General features: G+C 43.4%; 1 protein-coding gene across 4 annotated transcripts in view; it reads left to right on the top strand.

Annotated features, from left to right (window-relative positions):
* Positions 1 to 21,633, top strand: part of LOC124550879 (1-phosphatidylinositol 4,5-bisphosphate phosphodiesterase) — a 411,295-nt gene that overhangs the window by 105,871 nt on the left and 283,791 nt on the right. For 3 of the 4 annotated variants that reach the window (XM_047125637.1, XM_047125636.1, XM_047125638.1), the window contains one exon: positions 3,749 to 3,835. The gene's annotated coding sequence lies outside the window, so the exon portion shown is untranslated. Of the gene's footprint in view, positions 1 to 3,748; positions 3,836 to 12,904; positions 12,981 to 21,633 lie in introns of those variants that run through there. The other variant, XM_047125639.1, reaches the window with a different exon arrangement.

Raw genomic sequence — 21,633 nt, forward strand, 5'->3', positions numbered from 1 at the left:
TGGCATACGGAGCTCCATCGCAGTCTTTAACACTGGTAGCATGCCGCGACAGCGTGGACGTGAACCGTATGTGCAGTTGACGGACTTTGAGCGAGGGCGTATAGTGGGCATGCGGGAGGCCGGGTGGACGTACCGCCGAATTGCTCAACACGTGGGGCGTGAGGTCTCCACAGTACATCGATGTTGTCGCCAGTGGTCGGCGGAAGGTGCACGTGCCCGTCGACCTGGGACCGGACCGCAGCGACGGACGGATGCACGCCAAGACCGTAGGATCCTACGCAGTGCCGTAGGGGACCGCACCGCCACTTCCCAGCAAATTAGGGACACTGTTGCTCCTGGGGTATCGGCGAGGACCATTCGCAACCGTCTCCATGAAGCTAGGCTACGGTCCCGCACACCGTTAGGCCGTCTTTCGCTCACGCCCCAACATCGTGCAGCCCGCCTCCAGTGGTGTCGCGACAGGCGTGAATGGAGGGACGAATGGAGACGTGTCGTCTTCAGCGATGAGAGTCGCTTCTGCCTTGGTGCCAATGATGGTCGTATGCGTGTTTGGCGCCGTGCAGGTGGGCGCCACAATCAGGACTGCATACGACCGAGGCACACAGGGCCAACACCCGGCATCATGGTGTGGGGAGCGATCTCCTACACTGGCCGTACACCACTGGTGATCGTCGAGGGGACACTGAATAGTGCACGGTACATCCAAACCGTCATCGAACCCATCGTTCTACCATTCCTAGACCGGCAAGGGAACTTGCTGTTCCAACAGGACAATGCAGGTCCGCATGTATCCCGTGCCACCCAACGTGCTCTAGAAGGTGTAAGTCAACTACCCTGGCCAACAAGATCTCCGGATCTGTCCCCCATTGAGCATGTTTGGGACTGGATGAAGCGTCGTCTCACGCGGTCTGCACGTCCAGCACGAACGCTGGTCCAACTGAGGCGCCAGGTGGAAATGGCATGGCAAGCCGTTCCACAGGACTACATCCAGCATCTCTACGATCGTCTCCATGGGAGAATAGCAGCCTGCATTGCTGCGAAAGGTGGATATACACTGTACTAGTGCCGACATTGTGCATGCTCTGTTGCGTGTGTCTATGTGCCTGTGGTTCTGTCAGTGCGATCATGTGATGTATCTGACCCCAGGAATGTGTCAATAAAGTTTCCCCTTCCTGGGACAATGAATTCACGGTGTTCTTATTTCAATTTCCAGGAGTGTATATACAGGGTGGTTCTGTGATGATTATGTAATTTTTTTAAGATTGTGGAGAGGGGTAAATGTATCAGTTTGAGGTCAGGGCCCTTGTACCGTAAACGAACGAGTCGGGAGTGATCAGCGAAAACGTTCTAATTCCTCTGACAGTGGGCTACATGTACTGGTACTGTTGTTGCTACGACTGTAGGATATGCAACTTCCGGAGGTCGTAGCTTGGACTAAAACAAGGATAAAACGTCCAGTAAAGATGGGCTGTAAAAGGCATACCTGAGCAGCTATGAGAACTTGTTCATCTTCGCTACTGTGAAACACACCTCTTCTGAACAAGTGCTCATAACTCATGAGGTATGCATTTTAGAGCCCATGTTTACCAGACATTTTTTTCTTGTTTTAGTCCATACTGCCACCTCTGAAAGTTGCATCCCTACAATCTTACATCCAAACCTCCAGATGCCAGTCAGTCAGATCGGTACCAAACGTGTGTCGATAGTGTCAACCAAAGCCCCGATTTAGTCCGTGCTGTATGCTATCGTCCAGTAGAACATACGTAAACGGTAATTAAAAGTAACACCAGAACTATTGAGACTAGGAAAAACGTATGTGTGCCATTAATACAAGGCTCTCTGGTAGGTATAATATAATAAAAAATAATGTTTAGATATATGGAAATCATTAGACTAATTTGTTGGCATGTCAGACAAGCACATTAAGCTGAGCCGTGCCTATAAATGGGTAAAGAATCTTTTCATATTAGTTCTACATAAACGAAATAGTCTTACTCTCGTAGATTTAAGCTTACCAATTAATAATACTACAAAATCTTCTCATTCCTTTTGTAATCGGATCTTCGTAATAACTCCGAAGTACACAGATGGGCTTCTTGGATTTTTATATATTACAATACTACTTGGAATAATAACTCAATTTTTGACTGGTGAAATAATACTATTTTCTTCCTTCTTCGTTCATTAACAGAAAGCGAGTCCTTCCTCTTACCGAGCAACGGGAAAAACATCTTCTGTTTTTTAACATTTGAAAATCAAAAATACATGACGGTGGGCACGCTCTACGCTGTGCTACCGCTTCACCTTTTCTGTTTGCCTTTGAAGAAAACGAAAACACAAAAGCAAGAAATGGAAAAGGTAGATCACATAGATGAGTTGGCAGTGCTTCAGATTGTCTTACCAAAGGTCCCGATTTCGAACGTCACTGACGACAATTTATTATTATTATTATTATTATTTATTATTATTATTATTATTATTGTTATTATGCGCGAAACTGTTATATGGGAGAACATTTTCCTCGCAAGTAAAAGGACTCCCTGGAAGATTAAAACTGTGTGCCGGACCGAGACTCGAACTCGGGACCTTTGCTCAGTTGGTAGAGCACTTGTCCGCGGAAGGCAAAGGTCCCGAGTTCGAGTCTCGGTCCGGCACACAGTTTTAATCTTCCAGGAAGTTTCATATCAGCGCACACTCCGCTGCAGAGTGAAAATCTCATTCAAGTAAGGAGTTTTTTGGAGTTTGTAGCAATATTCTTTGGGCTGTCTGGTTTCGCTTAGTTACTTGAAAGTAGCAAACCTATAGCGTACTTTTGCATAGCTGGGTGTGGTGTTAAGTATACAAATGTACGCTAAAAGTTTGCTACTTTCAACTAACGAAGCGAAAGCAGACTGCCAGAACAACATCGTTACAAACTCGGAAACGTCCTTTCACATGTCAGAAAATGTCTTCCCATATAACAGCTTCACGTGTGAACTGCTAAAAGAAAAGAAAATACCAACGCCTGTGGGTTTTGATCTCGGGACCATCAATTCAACGCACTGCTCACTCACCTACCAGAGAGCTTAATTTTGGTAGCTAACAGATACGCTTTTCCTATTCTCTGTAGTTATGGTGTTACTTTTAATCGTCCTTTACGCATCTTCTGCTGGATGACAGAGAACAACACGAACTAAATCTGTGTTTTGGTTGATACTCTATCGACACACAACGTTTGGCACCACTCTGATTGCTTGACATCTGCAGGTTTAGTGTTAGCAAACAACAGTACCACTACGTGTATTCCACAGTCAGAGGTATCAGAACGGTTTCCGATTATAACTTTCTACTTGGTCGTTTCCGTTACAGGGACCATCACCTCAAATTGACACTATCATTTATCCATTACCATCGTTTAGGAAAGTTTGTAACTTTATCACGAAATCACCCTCAATATACATACATTTACAGGCGTCGACGCCTATGTCTTTGACGCTCTGTAGCGTCGTTGGATGACGTTTCCGGACATGAATTTCTATGTAAATCTTGATCTTCTATGCCCCTTCTACAAGATTGACAAGTGTGCCAGATGAATCGCGAAACGTGTAGTATGTAGTGTTCTGAATACAGATTGTTCTTGTGCAAGGCTCCGTTGCAGTATTTTTTGTAATTATAATTTTCCTTTTGAGATGTATTGCACACAGATATTATTTTGGTTGATGGTGTTATGGCACTAATGTCTGTGCTGTTGTTGTTGTTGTTGTTGCAGAAGGGCTGGGAGCAGCATGGCGATGGCGCGCTGGCTTGTCAGCTAGGCTGGGACTTGACGCGGCCACACTAGAGAGGGACTTCAGCCGTAAGTTGCGAGCCGCCCGTAGTTATAAGGGTTTCTCTTTCATCTAACTCTCTGAACGGCGACCTAGTGCCTGAAACTAAAGTACACTCCGCCCGAACAGGCCAGAAGGCCCAACGGTACCGACCGGCCGCCGTGTCATCCTCAGCCCACAGGCGTCACTCGATGCGGATATGGAGGAGGATGTGGTCAGCACACCGCTCTCCCGACCGTATGTCAGCTTACGAGACCGGAGCCGCTAATTCTCAATCAAGTACGAGGTTTGCCCATAAAGTAACGCACCGCATTTCTTTTCTCAGCTGGAAACAATGCTACGAATGCGGTTGTTGGTTGTTTTTTGGGGGAAGAGACCAAATTGCAAGGTCATCGGTCTCGTCGGTTTAGGGATGGATAGCGAAGGAGGTCGGCCGTGCCCTTTCGAAGGAACCATCTCGGCATTTACCTGGAGCGAATTAGGGAAATCACGGAAAACCTAAATCAGGATGGCCGGACGCGGGATTGAACCGTGCTACGAATGCGAACCCTTACTTACGTATGTATTATCTGAAGTCTCCTGGGTGAGCGCGCCAAGTTTCCATCGCTTCCGACAGATAGCGTACCTGCAGCACAGTTTCAAAATGGCGTCTGTAGGTGATGTACGTTACAAGCAACGTGCCGTCATTGAATTTCTTACTGCAGAGAAAGGAAGTGTGGGGAATATTCAGAAACGCTTGTGCAAAGTCTGTGGAGCATCTGCTGTCGAGAGTACAGTTAGTCTCTGGACACTGGGGGTAAGGTGGCCAGAAGGCGGTTCGGCGGAGCTCTACGATTTGCAGCGGTCGGGGAGTCCATCCACGGCTCTCTCACCTTACACTCCTGACCTAGCCCCCACGGACTTCCACTTGTTTGGACCGTTAAAGGATGCCATTCACGAAAGACATTTTGCGGACCATGAGGAGGTAATTCGCACAGTGAAGCACTGGCTCCGCCACCAGGACAAGAATTGGTACCGACAGGCCATACACACCCTTGTTTCGCGCTGCGGGAAGGCCATAGAACGGGGTGGAGATTACATGGAAAAAAAGGGTGTGTAATCCTTATTAAGTTCGATGAAGAAAAAACTGCGGGTCATCACCTTCTGGGCACCCTTCGTAACTCCTCAGTTTGCCTCACGAGGGCTGAGTGCACCCCGCTTTGCGGACTGGATGGCCACCCATCCAAGCGCTAGTCCAGCCGGATAGTCCTTAACTTCGGTGATCTGACGGGAACCGGTGTTACCACTGCGGCAAGGCCGTTGGCCGCCCTAGTGCCTACGTGATCCATTATGACGTTGTTTGACGTTGCTCTGTTTAAGAAAAGTAAATATGAGGAAGTGCTGCGATGCTGATGTGGTGCTCGATCCAGACGTACAGGTGGAAGAAGGAAGCAGGCTATGTCTTCTGCACACTAGAGCTCCTATATAACAGACTGAAACGTCCGCAATGAATTGCCAACTCTAACGATTCGGCAATGTTTACCTTTTGGGTAGTTAACGTATTCACGCACCCTTTTACGTTTAGTTCCTATTAAATATGTGATATTTCATGTATGAAGAGTACCGAACAGTAGTTAATGTGTATCGAGATATTTAGAATGCTCTTTTCATACAACACAAATTTTACACAGCTTTAGAAATGTAGACTCGGAAGTTGAGTGATAGTTCGTAAGTATTAAATGTAAAGAGTTACGAACCCGGTACCCATGTCTTCAGATATGGATGTTATGGAGTAACAATATATGCCTATTTGTTAGTGTTTGCCTGTATAGAAGTACTTGTAAAAGTGGTGTTTATTTTTTAATCATAAATAGGTACCTTAAGAAATGTGACAGTTTTGTTCTACAGAGGGGAAGAAAGTATAGTTCCATGTTACAGTGAAACAAATGTTTATTAAATGTTGCATCTATCATTTACCCAGTATTCATTTTGTGTACTTCATGAGAAGTTAGTACAACTCAGTGAAGCAGTGTTACAGAAGTATCGGAAAATAGTTTCGTACCTCTGTCTTCTACCAAGGCATAATATAAGGAGGTAATATCAGCTCTGAAACACGTGCTGCCAAAATGAAGACGCCTACTGTATAATAAAAGCCTGTGTAATGCGTTTGTTGTGCAGATTACGTCTCAGTCACCAATCTACTATAGAAGTATCTTAATTATCACTCGTCCTTACCCTTTTAAGAAACGGGGTTAACCCTAGGACGTTTTTCAAACTTGGATGCCTAGGGAGGCGGGGGGGGGGGGGGGGGGGGGTGGGTTCGGCGAGCCCACAGGTATTAAATAAGTTTACTGACGAAAAATTACAAATTTCAAAATGGTTTATGTATTTTAAGTAAGGCATCGGTTTAATAATGTTGTTAATTGTAATAAATATTGTATTGAGTGAATAAAAAATTGACATATTACAATACAAAATGCAGATGTGTTCATATACAATAGACTACTCTCAGTCCTCAAGTTCAAGGCAAGAGACACACTTCACAACTTTTTCTGAATGTGTGTTACACACATGCTTATGACACTGTCTACAGTACTGTTTTGGTTTACTTAGATTGTTGTACTTCTGCTTCTTTGTTTTAGCTTTTCTTACACAAATATGGCACCGACCTTTCCCTGCAGGAGGCTGACGTGCTTCTGTTGTCACTTCTTGGATTTTCTTTTGTAGAATAGTCTCCATTGATTGAACAATTTGGTTCGATAACCCTCTTGCATTGGCACTTCTTTCTTCTTGACAACATCAGTAAGATTTTACTTGGTTTCGTTTTTGCTGCATAGGACACCAAAGTTACTGGAGGCCTACGTGTTGGGAACTGCACTAACTCACTGCTAGTTTACAAGACAAATAACAGCTGACTGACATCAATAATCACTTCCTCTGAAAGTAAACCGATTGTTGTGAATATCAAGAATACCAACCAACAAGAAACTAACTTGCATTGTTGTAGAGATGAGAAATACGAAGTCCTACTAAGGGAAATTTTCTATAGCATGGAAGCCTAAGGGGGGGTTTGTTGGACCCATAATAAGTTTATTTATTTTTTCTTTCAAAGCAGGAATTTTCTATAAAATATATTGACACTAACGTTTCATAAAATAGCCAAAAAACAATAACTCAAAGGGAATATGTACTATGAAAGTTACTTGGGCAAAAGCAGGGGACATAAAAAAATTATGGGTTCAACGAACCCCCCCCCCCCCCCCCCAGGCGTCCTAGGGTTAAGTATTATTCAGTTTGTGTATGTATGCTTATAATATGCCGCTCCATTTTGCCTATAACGGTATGCGGTAGGCTCGAAGAATTTTGAGACGAACTGCTTTAGTAGTTTTCGGCTGGGGGAAGAAACTCAACTGTATACAGTTGGTTTCATGTTTATAACTACATTTATTAACATACACTTAACGATACGCAGCTGAGCACCAGGTCCTGTGTCCCAGTTGTCTCTCCAGCAAATTTATGGCCCATCTTTTTCTTCGTTCTGGGTCACTAGTAACTGCAAACATTCGAAAACCATTTTTGCAGTGGTTAGCGTAGTTCACAGATGAGGGGCCACCCATATTTACGACAAATTCTTCAGTACATTTTATTAGAAGTCTCCACTAGCATGGTGACTGATATGCGAACAAGTATGAGTATCCTGTACTTTGAGGAGAACGTGGTGGTCATTTCAGCTCAAGTTATAAAAGCTCAGGGCCGTTGCTAGAGCCATCTGCGGATTTTCTTTTATCTCATCTGTCGTTGGAAATTTTCGTCCTTTCAAAGGGGTTTTCAACTTTGGAAATGAGGAAAAAGAAAAGTCAGCAAGTGTGGAGGGTACGGCGGATGAGACAGTGCAGGGATTTCATTTTTGTACAATATTCACGCACGAAAAGGGATGAATGTGCGGGTGCGTTATCGTGATATGAGAACCATAAATTGCCTCGCCACATTTCAGCCATTTCCTTCTCACATTTTCTCGCAGGCGTCGCAACACGTCCCAATAGTACCATCGATTGAGAATTTGTCCCTGGGGCACGAATTTCGTTGAAGTTCCTGACATTAGTCGTCGGTAGACGTCGAAGGGCGTCCTGAACGAGGGTCACCTTTGATTTCCGTCCGACCTGGTGTGTCTCTGTAAAGGTTTTCTCGAGTTTCACACAAAAATTTAATGTAGACGCGTGGCTCCGCGAACTCTGCCATCACGAAATTCGCAAACTGTGTGACAGAACGTTCTACTCAACACACACTGAACAATAACTATCAGACATAGGGGCGATTCTAGAAGTCGGGCAAGGGTGCTAATGGGGGGGGGGGGGGGGGTTTGGGGGAATGGAATATCGCTTAACAAAAGGAAAGTTGGGGCCCTCCACAGACAAACTGGTAAAATTTGGTTTTAGTGAAAGTAGTTTTTGGTAACTGTTTTGGAGTTCAGGGTGAAAAATGTGTATTAGTAAATAATAAGAAGCCCATTTTAAGTTAAATGATATTCATTGGTTTAGACAGTAAGTTATTTGCCTCTCTCATTCTTTTGTTAAAATGTGTTTGAAGTACATTGCGACATATATTGCTACATAATCATAAAAAAAGTGATTGAATCTGTTGTAATATATTCGCTGATTTCTGAGGTCATTTTATCCAGTGTAATATGATACGACTATGGGGGGAGGGGGGGGCCCGGGCTATAGCCCCCCCCCCCCCTCTTCCACCGCCCATGAACAGACATACAACAATGAAAGTTCCGGCTGTAACTCATTAAATACAGGCTTGTGCAGCGGTGCCTACCGCATTTCACTCCAACACACCATTGGCACTAAATTAGGAATGTTCCAGAAGTATTTGAACAGACCTCGTATATGTTAGATTCTAGCTGTCGTCGTCGGACATCAGTTGTAGTACAGTATGGCGCCATCCGTAGTCTGCAACTATTTTGCAGAGTGCGGGAGCTTTGAAGCACAATTCTCCATTTGCTTTAAAACGAGAGCAGCCACAACAAGACTTGTGACATGATATAAGGAGAAAACTAACAACTTGACGATTGATTCATAGCTTACGATAAAAATACAAATCAGCTGATCTGTTGCCTGTGTCAATATAACAGGTCTTTATCTGCTTGCTGGCTTGAAAATAGACAAATTAACAAGAAAAATAGTGTGTTTCAGCCAACAGTTTCCACCCTTTAACATTATGAATAGTCAGTGTCGGAACAGTGGCATGATCGCCAATTAGAACATGATTTTTGGGCAGCGTTTCAAAAAATTTGAATCCGTAGGAGAATACTGCTGGTTTTTTGTAGTATTCAACTACTTCTCACCTTTCGAGGGAAACGCTGAACGCACGACGACGTTTTCTTTTATTCGTCTATTTAATATTTTGATTATATTTATGTTGAAACTGAGGGAGTCAGAATTTTTCAATCTTTGTTCGATTTATTCATTAATTACAGGAAATAATAGGAATAAAAAACTGAGAATAGGTTATTTCAGAAAGTGGTTATTTTAAGCGGTTTTAGCACTCAGGTTAAATGACGTTGAGAAAAAAAACAAGAACTATATAACCGAAGACCGGTTGTTTCCGCGAAAACCGCCATCCCTACGGTGTAGCACACGAGTTCGTGATCTGTGCGTTCTCCAACTATTCGGCACTACAGTTTTGTTCAAGGCAGCGACGGTACATAACGGTTAATATGGGGGCTACGCACGCTGTGCAGAGACTGTATCTATCATGATAGGGATTCCGTCTTACAACCTTGTCCAGCTTTTGCGATTTGACTCGCTTCTCACCGCCACTGGCACAACTATATCCTTGATTCATCTGTGTAGTAGGACGAGAATGGATTGGTGCAACACCTATGAATTTTACGAGAAACATTGAAAAATGGAGTTATACGTTTATGCTTTTGTCTTTGTGCCATCCGTCTTGGTTCTTGTCGTCTCTGCCTGCCTGGCGACTAACATTAATACTACTGACATCTTTCATGTATGAGCAGTCAGTCTGGGTTTTCTTTTTCTTCCCTGATGAATTAGGTAATTTCAGCTGTTCCAGTCAAGAAGGCACAACCATCTCTGTTCACCTTCTAGCTTTGCAGTCAAACATTTATTTCGGAAGTCTGTTTCCAAGCAGTCTATCCACAAGTTCCCACCATCTGTTTCTGTTTACATTTATTTTCTTGCTCTTTGAATCAACGTTCAATTCATTTCCAATATCATTGTCTGAAGCGATCTTGTGTGGTGCACCCATTAACGCTGCAACGAAATCTCATTTTGCGCAAACTGGATTCTGCTCACCTTTTGCGTGGGAAACCAGGTTTCACATCCATAGGTGATAGTGCGAAGGTTCGAATTTAAATAGTGGCAACTATTTATTCACAACCGATATAAAAGAGTTACATGTTTGCACCTGTTACTGTCTACTGCCTGTCGATTTTCTGGAGCAGTTCTGAAGCGAATGCCACGAAGTGGTTCTTTCGTCTTCGGAATCAAATCAAAGTCACAAGGACTTAAGTCTGGGGAGTATGGTGGATGGTACAGTACTTCCCAGTCCCATCGACCGAACAGAGCAGCCACAGCTTGCGCTGTATGCGCCCGCGCATTGTCGTGCAAAATGATGGGTGGGTTGCGCAGAAAGTACCGCCGCTTCTTTCGCAAAGCTGGTCGCAGGTAACAGGGGCAAACAAGTAATTCTTTTGTATCTGTTGTAAATAAATAGTTGCCACTATTTAAATTCCAACCCTCGTAGATTCTGGCATGACTTTGTAAAACTTCACAAGTGTCTCTTTTGCAGCAATTTTTTTGCTGCATTATCTAATTTTCCACAGATTGCGTTAAATTTTAGGCTCGTGTTCTCAATTTCACTATCGGAATTTCACCCTGTGTCACAGGCGAGGAAGTGAAAGTGGGTTACCGGTCCCAGTATTATATTCATAACTGGGAACATTAATCAGAATGTTAACTTCGCTAACTGTTAATCCGTTACTATAAATGTTAACTTTATCAAACGTTAAAGAGTTACTTTACATGAGATTTGTCAGCAGTTAAAGTTAATCCTTAATCGTTAACTCTTACTAGTGAAATGTTCAAGATTGATTTTTGTTTTTGGCTTTTTTTGATCGGACCCTGCCTCCACAGTTTCTTCAGACTATATATACCATCCTTGAAGGTATTTTTGTTCTGCCGCTGCGACTGCAAAAATGCGTGATTTCTTTTTCACCAGGCCGTTTCGCTTTACGGACGTAAAGCGTGATCAGTGGTTGTGATTCATCTTTGTAGTGAGACGAGAATGGATTGGTGCAACACCTGTGATTTTTACGTTGCAAAGAAACTATTGAAAATGGAGTTAAACGTTTATGCTTTTGTCTTTGTGCCATCCGTCTTGGTTCTTGTGCATTCTCTGCCTGCCAGGAGACTAACTTTAATACTACTAACATCTTTCATGTATGAGCAGTCAGTCTGGGTTTTATTCTTCTCCTTTTTCTTCTCCTTCCCTCATGAATCGGGTAATTTCAGCTGTTCCGGTCAAGAAGGCACAACCATCTCTTCTGATTTCTATTCACCCTCGAGTTCTGCAGTCAAACATTTATTTCGGAAGTCTGTTTTCAAGCAGTCTCTCCACATGTTCCCACCATCCGTTTCTGTTTACATTCATTTTCTTTCGTTTTGAATCAACGTTCAATTCATTTCCAGTATCTTTGTTTGAAAGCGATCTTGTGTGGTGCACCCTTTAACACTGCGGTGAAATCTCATTTTGCGCAAACTGGATCCTGCTTTTCTCTTTATTGATGTAAAGCATCATCAGTGGTGGTGATTTTCGCTTGATTTGTCGCTTATATCGGGAAGTGCCATCTACTATTACACGGTCATCTTATATTCTTCTGTGTGTTGTGGCTGTGCTTAAAAAACACAGTGGTGTGCGTAAAGGCGTGCTGTGAAAAACATAAGAAATGGATGGTGCTGCAGAACAACTAAAGATTAGACCAAAATTATCAGTGTATAATACACAAAAACAACGATGTGCTAGCAGATGGCATTTCCCGATGTAAGCGAGAAATCAAGCGAAAATCACCAACACTGATGATGCTTTACATCAATAAAGTGGAAAGCGTCTGGTGAAAAAAATCACGCATTTTAGTAGTTGTAACGACAGAACAAAAATACCCCCAAGAATTGTAAAGCAACAACGGACAATATGGCCACACAAATGAAGCATTTATGTATACCATGATCCATGTGCTCTCCATACGTATTGTTTCAAATGAAGGCTGGAAGTGTGAGCTCCAATCGAAAAGCAAAAGTTTTGCATATCAGGATACAAAATGAACGTCTTCACCTAAATGCGGCTACGGGTTTAGGTCAGTTGTAGAGCTAGAATCCGATTCCATGATTTAGTTTCCACAATTACCTAACACGAACTCAGTAAACAAACAACAATAAACAACCAATATCTAGTTATCATTCTCGCTCACAGTCAATTGTTTGCATCAGTCGCACGCTCCTCGACGTAGTCACACACGTACGTGACCCGAACTCGTCAGAACACGATTCCCGCGGGCGATGCGACTTTTTTTTTTTTTTTTGTCATAAATAGTGGATACCGAATTAACGATTAACGGACTCAGAACAAAATTGACGGAAGTTAAAGTGTCCGTTTTTGTTTTCTATTTTTCAATAAACGTTAAAGTTAATCCGTTACACGAAAAGTTAACTTCGTTACCTAAAGATTGACGGATTAACGTTCTTGTACCCAGGTATGATTCTATTAGCCTACTGCGAGAGATGTTTCGATAAAATTCGCGTAAAAGACAAGTTTTACGGAAAAGCGACATTGCGTCAGGCTGACAGTATCGATTCTGGGCGTGCTGTGTAAACAGGAGGCCAGAAATTGGATTTGAGTCTTCCGCGAGTTGCGCCGCGGCGCCAGCAGTCGGAAGCGGGCGGTTAAGGAGCTCAGCGCGAGCGGCTTACAATTAGCGGTCACGTGGTCAGCCGGCAGGCCGGGGCTTCCCCCTCCACCCTTTCCCCCTCCACCCTTTCCCCATCCTGCCCGCTGTGTCGGCGGACAGGCTAGACAACTGACAGTCGCGACGCGTCGAGCGTCGCGGGAGCACACGGCAGCAGAGGCGGTTGTTGCTACAGCTACAAGTACAGCTACAGCTACAGACAGGTGAGGTTTCTCCCTCCTACACTGCCCTGCAGCCGGCGGACGCTGGGAGCGTCATCGTCCTTAACACGATTTACTCTACCACCTTTACGGCCTCATCCCATACACACCCTGTACTCTGCTGTACATCTCCACATGTCGTACACACTGCCCATCTGCCTCCGTTTTGTTAACGAACAGAAGCACTCTCATGATCGACAATTTCCTTTGTAAAGCTGATCATTACCGTTTCCATGTACCCGTGCTCCAATTTATACAAAATAAAACCCTGAATCCCACATAATCTATATCGCTGTGTAAAGGACTGACTAAAAAAAAACTACTAGTCCTATTTTTAAAGCTATTTATTTAGCATTTAACAGTTTCACCTAATAACATCACATGACTGAAAACAAAATCATTTTTAAAATAATGATACACGTTACAACATGTTCACATTTCAGTCTTAATTACGGAAATCTGCTATAAATTGTCCATTGCATTATTTCTTAGATGATATTTTTGTATAATACACGTTCATTTCTTTTTTTTTTTACGCAAGGTTTGACGTTAAACTATTATCAGAAGTTTCACATATTGGACTCATGAGAAAATTCTAATACCTTATCATGTATTTAGGATGACGAGTTACCCTGTTACAAACCTCATGGGATACCTCATAATATCGTGTCCAACCTCCTTTTCCCCGGCGTAGTGCAGCTATTGTGTGTGGCATGGACTCTGTAAGTCATTGAACGTCCCCTGCAGAAATTTGGAGCCATTCTGCCTCTATAGACGTCCATAATTGCGAAATTGTAGCCTGCCAGGATTTGTGCAGGAACCGACCTCTCGATTACGTGCCACAAATGTTCGATGGGAATCATGTCGGCCGATCTGGTTGGCCAAATTATTCACTTGAATTGTCCAGAATGTTCTTCAGTTTAGTCACGTACAGTTGTGACCCGATGACAATTCCATCGTTGTTCGGGAACGTGATGTCCGTGAATGGCTGGCTACACATGGTCTCCACCTACCCGAACATTTCTGGCAAACGATCGATTCCGTCGGAACAGAGGACCCAGTCCATTCCATGTAAACACAGCCACATCATTACGGCGACACCGCCAGCTTGCACAGTGCCTTGTTGATAACTTGGCTCCATGGCTTCTGCGCCATACTCGAACCCTACCGTCAGCTCTTACCAACTGACATCGAGACTCATCTAACCAGATCACGGTGTTCCAGCTGCCTAGGGTCTAACCGATATGGTTATGATCCCACGAGCCGGCCGCGGTGGCCGAGCGGTTCTACGCGCTTCAGTCCGCAACCGCGCTGCTGCAGGTTTGAATCCTGCCTCGGGCATGGGTGTGTGGTGTCCTTAGTTAGGTTTAAGTAGTTCCTGATGACCTCAGATGTTTAGTGCTTTAGAGCCATTTGAACCATGATCCCACGAGAGGCGCTGCAGGCGATGTAGTGCTGTTAGCAAAGGCATTCGCGTCTGTCGTCTGCCGCCATAGACCATTAACGCCAGATTTCGCCACACTGTCCTAGCGGATACGTTCGTCGTGAGCCCCACATTGATTTCTGCGGTTATTTCACGCACTGTTGCTTGTCTGTTAGCACTGACAACGCTACGAAAACGCTAGCGCTCTCGGTCGTTAAGTTGCCCGTGGTGAGATGTAACGACTGAAATGTGATATTCTCGGCACGCTCTTGATTCTGTGTACCCTGGAATATTGAATTCCCAAACGATTTCCGAAATGGAATGTCCCATGCTTCTAGGTCCAAGTACCATTCCGTGTTCAGAGTCTGTTGGTTCCCCTCGTGCAGCCATAATCACGTTGAAAACTTTTCACATGAATCACCTGAATACAACTGACAGCTTCACCAATGTCTTGCACTATTATACCTCGTGTATGCGATACTACCACCATATCTCTATTTGCATATCTCCATCTCATGACTTTTGTCACCTTGGTATAAAACTTCCAGCAGTTCTTGAATGGGAGAGATTTGTGCAGTCTAGCAGTAAAGCAGTGAATGGTGGGGGAAGTGCAGGAACTTTCTTGTCATTCATTATTATTACCACCAAACCAATCCAGTCCCTTTCCCACGAACACTGGAAAGGTCATAACAATTACTATCACACTTACAAATTATACCACTTCTCAGCCATTTGTTATAGAAGACTATTTTACATGATGACTCACATAACAACTGCTAATAAATATAGCACAGTGGACTCTCATTCGGGAGGAGGACCGTTCGAACTCACATCGGGCCATCCAGATTTACGTTCTCAGTGATTTCCATAAATCGCTCCAGGCAAATGCCTGGGTGGTTCCTTAGAAAGGAAACGGCCGATTTCCTTCGTCGTCCTCGACACAGTCCGAGCTGGTGCGTTAACCCTTTCGGTCACGAATTATTTTTTTCCTGGAAAGAAATCCTGGTTTTGCCATCCAGTTCTTCGAATTAAATTATGATTTCAGATGTATAAAATATTACGAGGTCCCCCCGCCCCCCCAAGGGGGGATGCAGCGCGTCCCCAGATTGAGGACATTGTGGTCAAGTGGGTGCAGTATCAGACGAAAACTCAACATATTTAATTTGATTTTATTTCATCAAATACATAAATTACACAAAGCATACTTAATGATTATAGGCATAAACTATGGTTTTACCCTTGTGAAGAATGATAATCAAAGAAACAATTTTTTTCTATCCATACATACGTGAATGTTACACAGTAAAATTATGTTTTGCCTTTGTAATCCGGTTTCTTGCACCTGTCAAATGATTTTTTTGTCACTGACCACTGGAAAGTGCCCAATGTTGTCCAAACGAACGTCAACTTCTGGACCAACTTCCACACTGACTCGTTTTGAAGTACTTGGAGATGTTTTGAACATGGCTGCTTGGTTCAGTGACCGTTTATAAATTAAAATTGATGCAAATGAGCCCTCGGTCACAATATATCAGTCTTATTAACCAGGTTTCAACACTTCTAAGAGTGCCGTCATCAGAATTTAGACATTGAAAGTGGTCTATAACATAATTACAAATTTATGGGAAAATTTTTTTGTATAAAAAATTGTAAATACTGACTAACAGTACAAGACTGTCTCAGGGCTTACATGTCACGTATAAAATAAATAACAGGCCAGAAGGGCATTAGTCACAAAATATTTAAAACGAATGTGTGAAGGCGAGCCTCTATGGGCTGCTCATACCTGTACAGCCACAGGTTGCAACGGACTGAGGCGCCCGCGTTAAAAAGTGCGGCAGGTGAACATGATATTGCAGCGAGAGCGCCATCCAGTAGCAGCAGGTACAACTTGGCTACTTCACATTCAAATGTAGACAGGCGAAAGTTACCATGAATATTGTTCAGTACATAACGTAAAAGGCAATATTTTATTTAACAGTGACAGATCAAGTAACTTTTTTTTCTACGTCAGATCTTACAAGTACAGTTTGAAGCATAAAAACGTCATTATAGAAAATACAGAAAGGTCTGAATGACACAGCCTGTAGAAAACAATAAAACATGAAATACATCCAATAAACCTTTTAATAAATGAAAAATTATTAGATGACTTAGGTGGAAAAAAACATTTCGGTGAACTGCACGAGGAGACCCGAAATTAAATGTCAAGTTACGGGTATATACCGTTGAGAAATTTTTGTTACGCAAATGCAACTGCTCATTGAGAATGAGACTATCATTTCGAGAAATATCTAATCTACGCCCCTTCTTCTCGGTGTGCAGGCGCGTGACATGTAATCAGAAGATGGTCGGCAAAAGACGATTTTTGGGGGTTAGTGCCATTTTTTCTTAAAAGGTGTTCTTTATGTCTGGTTGTCAAGGCACGTCCTGTTTGTCCTATGCAGTAAGAGGAACAGGTATCGCAGAAAATCTTATAGACGCCAGAACTTTCTAAAGGGGAACGAATAGATTTTAAATTATGAATGAAGTTTTTTTTTTTTTTTTTTCCTTCAAGTTATTATTCAAGAAAAGGCAACGTTGCCGTTGTATCTATTACGCAGGAGACGTTGGATCTGACAGGAGATGGGCCCTAAGAAAGGAACAGAAAAATATGTTTTGGGATTAGATTCAGTGATAGAGGTGCCAAGGATAGTAACTCTTTTTTAACAGAGTTCTTTCTGAGGATGTCATTTACTGTGCCAGGTTTATACTCGTTATTAACTGCTGCTTTTCTTTCGAAAGTGGAATGGAAGTAGCTCGGTGAATAGCAGAGTGAAACAAGGTGTTTTTATGAGACTGTGGATGCATAGAAGACACAGGTACAATCTGATCACAGTATATATTTCTTTACGAAAAATAAAGAATGACATTTTTTTCTTCTATTGTAGGCGTCTAGTCAAAGTTTAATTGGCGGGCCTCGTTTTCAAATTCGATGGTGAAAGATATTTTTTCATGAAGTTCATTGAAGAGATTACAAATACTGTAGATGCCATCAGCAGGTCCCCTGTAGATGACTAAACTATCGTCAACGTATCTGAGACACGAGAGAATGCCTAGTGATGTAGCTGAAAGACAGTTAAAAAACTTTTGTTCTAGAGAGTTGATGAGAATATCGGCAAGAATACCAGTTAAGGGATTTCTCATAGCAAGACCGTCAGATTGCTGGTACAATTGTTCATGAAATTCAAAATAGTTGTACTTGACTACGACTGCGATGAGATTCATGAAGTCAGTGATTTGTTCATCTGACAAATCTTTTGTGAAATGTAATTTTTTTCTACGATCGTAAGTGTTTCCTGTACAGGGACATTAGTATAAAGATTTTTTATGTCGAATGAAAGCAACTTGGTGTATAAACTGTATTCTAAATACACTCCTGGAAATGGAAAAAAGAACACATTGACACCGGTGTGTCAGACCCACCATACTTGTTCCGGACACTGCGAGAGGGCTGTACAAGCAATGATCACACGCACGGCACAGCGGACACACCAGGAACCGCGGTGTTGGCCGTCGAATGGCGCTAGCTGCGCAGCATTTGTGCACCGCCGCCGTCAGTGTCAGCCAGTTTGCCGTGGCATACGGAGCTCCATCGCAGTCTTTAACACTGGTAGCATGCCGCGACAGCGTGGACGTGAACCGTATATGGCCAGTTGACGGACTTTGAGCGAGGGCGTATAGTGGGCATGCGGGAGGCCGGGTGGACGTACCGCCGAATTGCTCAACACGTGGGGCGTGAGGTCTCCACAGTACATCGATGTTGTCGCCAGTGGTCGGCGGAAGGTGCACGTGCCCGTCGACCTGGGACCGGACCGCAGCGACGCACGGATGCACGCCAAGACCGTAGGATCCTACGCAGTGCCGTAGGGGACCGCACCGCCACTTCCCAGCAAATTAGGGACACTGTTGCTCCTGGGGTATCGGCGAGGACCATTCGCAACCGTCTCCATGAAGCTGGGCTACGGTCCCGCACACCGTTAGGCCGTCTTCCGCTCACGCCCCAACATCGTGCAGCCCGCCTCCAGTGGTGTCGCGACAGGCGTGAATGGAGGGACGAATGGAGACGTGTCGTCTTCAGCGATGAGAGTCGCTTCTGCCTTGGTTCCAATGATGGTCGTATGCGTGTTTGGTGCCGTGCAGGTGAGCGCCACAATCAGGACTGCATACGACCGAGGCACACAGGGCCAACACCCGGCATCATGGTGTGGGGAGCGATCTCCTGCACTGGCCGTACACCACTGGTGATCGTCGAGGGGACACTGAATAGTGCACGGTACATCCAAACCGTCATCGAACCCATCGTTCTACCATTCCTAGACCGGCAAGGGAACTTGCTGTTCCAACAGGACAATGCACGTCCGCATGTATCCCGTGCCACCCAACGTGCTCTAGAAGGTGTAAGTCAACTACACTGGCCAGCAAGATCTCCGGATCTGTCCCCCATTGAGCATGTTTGGGACTGGATGAAGCGTCGTCTCACGCGGTCTGCACGTCCAGCACGAACGCTGGTCCAACTGAGGCGCCAGGTGGAAATGGCATGGCAAGCCGTTCCACAGGACTACATCCAACATCTCTACGATCGTCTCCATGGGAGAATAGCAGCCTGCATTGCTGCGAAAGGTGGATATACACTGTACTAGTGCCGACATTGTGCATGCTCTGTTGCCTGTGTCTATGTGCCTGTGGTTCTGTCAGTGTGATCATGTGATGTATCTGACCCCAGGACTGTGTCAATAAAGTTTCCCCTTCCTGGGACAATGAATTCACGGTGTTCTTATTTCAATTTCCAGGAGTGTATTTTATTTTATGGACTAAGGCGTGACTATTGGGAAAGGAATAATTCTTCTCGAAAACGATTGATTTTTTAAGAGTTTCGTGTAGAAATTTGGCCAAATCATGGTATGCGCTATTCATACTATTAGATATCGGGCGTATCTGATGGTGAGGTTTATGGATTTAAAATGTAGACTGAAATTTTGGGGGCTTGAGGGTTCATGTTAATAAGCATTTTCTTCTAAAAAGGTTTGATTAGAAATTTTGCGTTATTGATGGCCGACCTGACTTTTTTTTCTAATTCAGGAGACGGATCCTCATGCAGTTCCGAAATATTTTCGCCAAAAAAAATCTAAACTTTTGGAAATATATTCAGAATTGTAAGAAACAACAACAGAGCAACCTTTGTCAGATTTAGTTATTAGAGCATCTGCTTTATTATTAATGGAATTAACCAATTTTCTATCGTTATGTGTAACATTATGAAGGAAGGCTTCATTTTTGCTAAGAATGTTAGCTACATCATAAGCAATTCTAGATGGACATGCATTATCTATTTTTACAATCAAGACCAATTTTGAATCGATAAGAATTTTTTCAATCAAATATACTACTTCGGAACTGCATGAGGAGCCGACTCCTGAATTAGAAAAAAAAAGTCAGGTCAGCTATCAATAACACAAAATTTCTAACAAACCTTTTCAGAAGAAAATGCTTATTAACATGAAACCTCAAGCCCCCAAAATTTAGGTCTCGATTTAAAATCCATAAACCTCACCATCCGATACGCCCGGTATCTTATAGTATGAATAGCGCGTACTATGATTTGGCCAAATTTCTACACGAAACTCTTAAAAAATCGATCGTTTTCGAGAACAATTATTCCATTCCCAATAATCACGACTTAGTCCATAAAATAAAATATTTAGAATACAGTTTATACACCAAGTTGTTTTCATTCGACATCAAAAATCTTTATACTAATGTCCCTGTACAGAAACGCTTACAATCGTAAAAAAATTTTACGTCATTTCAAAAGAGATTTGTCAGATGAACAAATCACTGACTTCATGACTCTCATCACAGTCAAGTAAAACTATTTTGAATTTAATGAACAATTGCACCAGCAATCCGACGGTATTCCTATGGGAAATCCCTTAGCTGGCATTCTTGCCGATATTATTATCAACTCTCTAGATGAAAAGTTTTTTTAACTGTTTTTCAGCTACGTCACTAGGCATTCTCACGTGTCTCAGATACGTTGACGATATTATAGTCATCTACAAGGGACCTGCTGATGTCATTGGTCGTATTTGTGATCTCTTCAATTAACTTGATAACAAAATATCTTTCACCATCAAATTTGAAAACGAGGCCCGCCAATTAAACTTTCTCGAATTGATGCTTACAATATAAGAAAATAAAATGTAATTCAGTATTTTTCGTAAGATCGTACCTGTGTCTTCTATGCATCCACAGTCTCATAAAAACACCTTGTTTCACTCTGCTATTCACCGAGCTACTTGTACATCAACATTTATACTCCGCAAGCCACCCAACGGTGTGTGGCGGAGGACACTTTACGTGCCACTGTCATTACCTCCCTTTCCTGTTCCAGTCGCGTATGGTTCGCGGGAAGAACGACTGTCTGAAAGCCTCCGTGCGCGCTCTAATCTCTCTAATTTTACATTCGTGATCTCCTCGGGAGGTATAAGTAGGGGGAAGCAATATATTCGATACCTCATCCAGAAACGCACCCTCTCGAAACCTGGCGAGCAAGCTACACCGCGATGCAGAGCGCCTCTCTTGCAGAGTCTGCCACTTGAGTTTATTAAACTTCTCCGTAACGCTATCACGGTTACCAAATAACCCTGTGACGAAACGCGCCGCTCTTCTTTGGATCTTCTCTATCTCCTCCGTCAAACCGATCTGGTACGGATCCCACACTGATAAGCAATACTCAAGTATAGGTCGAACGAGTGTTTTGTAAGCCACCTCCTTTGTTGATGGACTACATTTTCTAAGCACTCTCCCAATGAATCTCAACCTGGTACCCGCCTTAACAACAATTAATTTTATATGATCATTCCACTTCAAATCGTTCCGCACGCATACTCCCAGATATTTTACATTTTCCATTCCACTTTCGAAAGAAAAGTTCAACGACGAAATCAATTTACGCAAAACGACAGCAGTTAATAACGAGTATAAACCTGGCACAGTAAATGACATCCTCATAAAGAATGGGTCAAATGGCTCTCAGCACTATGCGACTTAACTTCTGAGGTCATCAGTCGCCTAGAACTTAGAACTAATTAAAGCTAACTACCCTAAGGACATCACACACACCCATGCCCGAGGCAGCATTCAAACCTGCGACCGTGGCGGTCGCTCGGCTCCAGACTGTAGCGCCCAGAA

Source organism: Schistocerca americana, chromosome 9 (assembly GCF_021461395.2).
Source record: "Schistocerca americana isolate TAMUIC-IGC-003095 chromosome 9, iqSchAmer2.1, whole genome shotgun sequence".
NCBI classification, from domain to species: domain Eukaryota; kingdom Metazoa; phylum Arthropoda; class Insecta; order Orthoptera; family Acrididae; genus Schistocerca; species Schistocerca americana.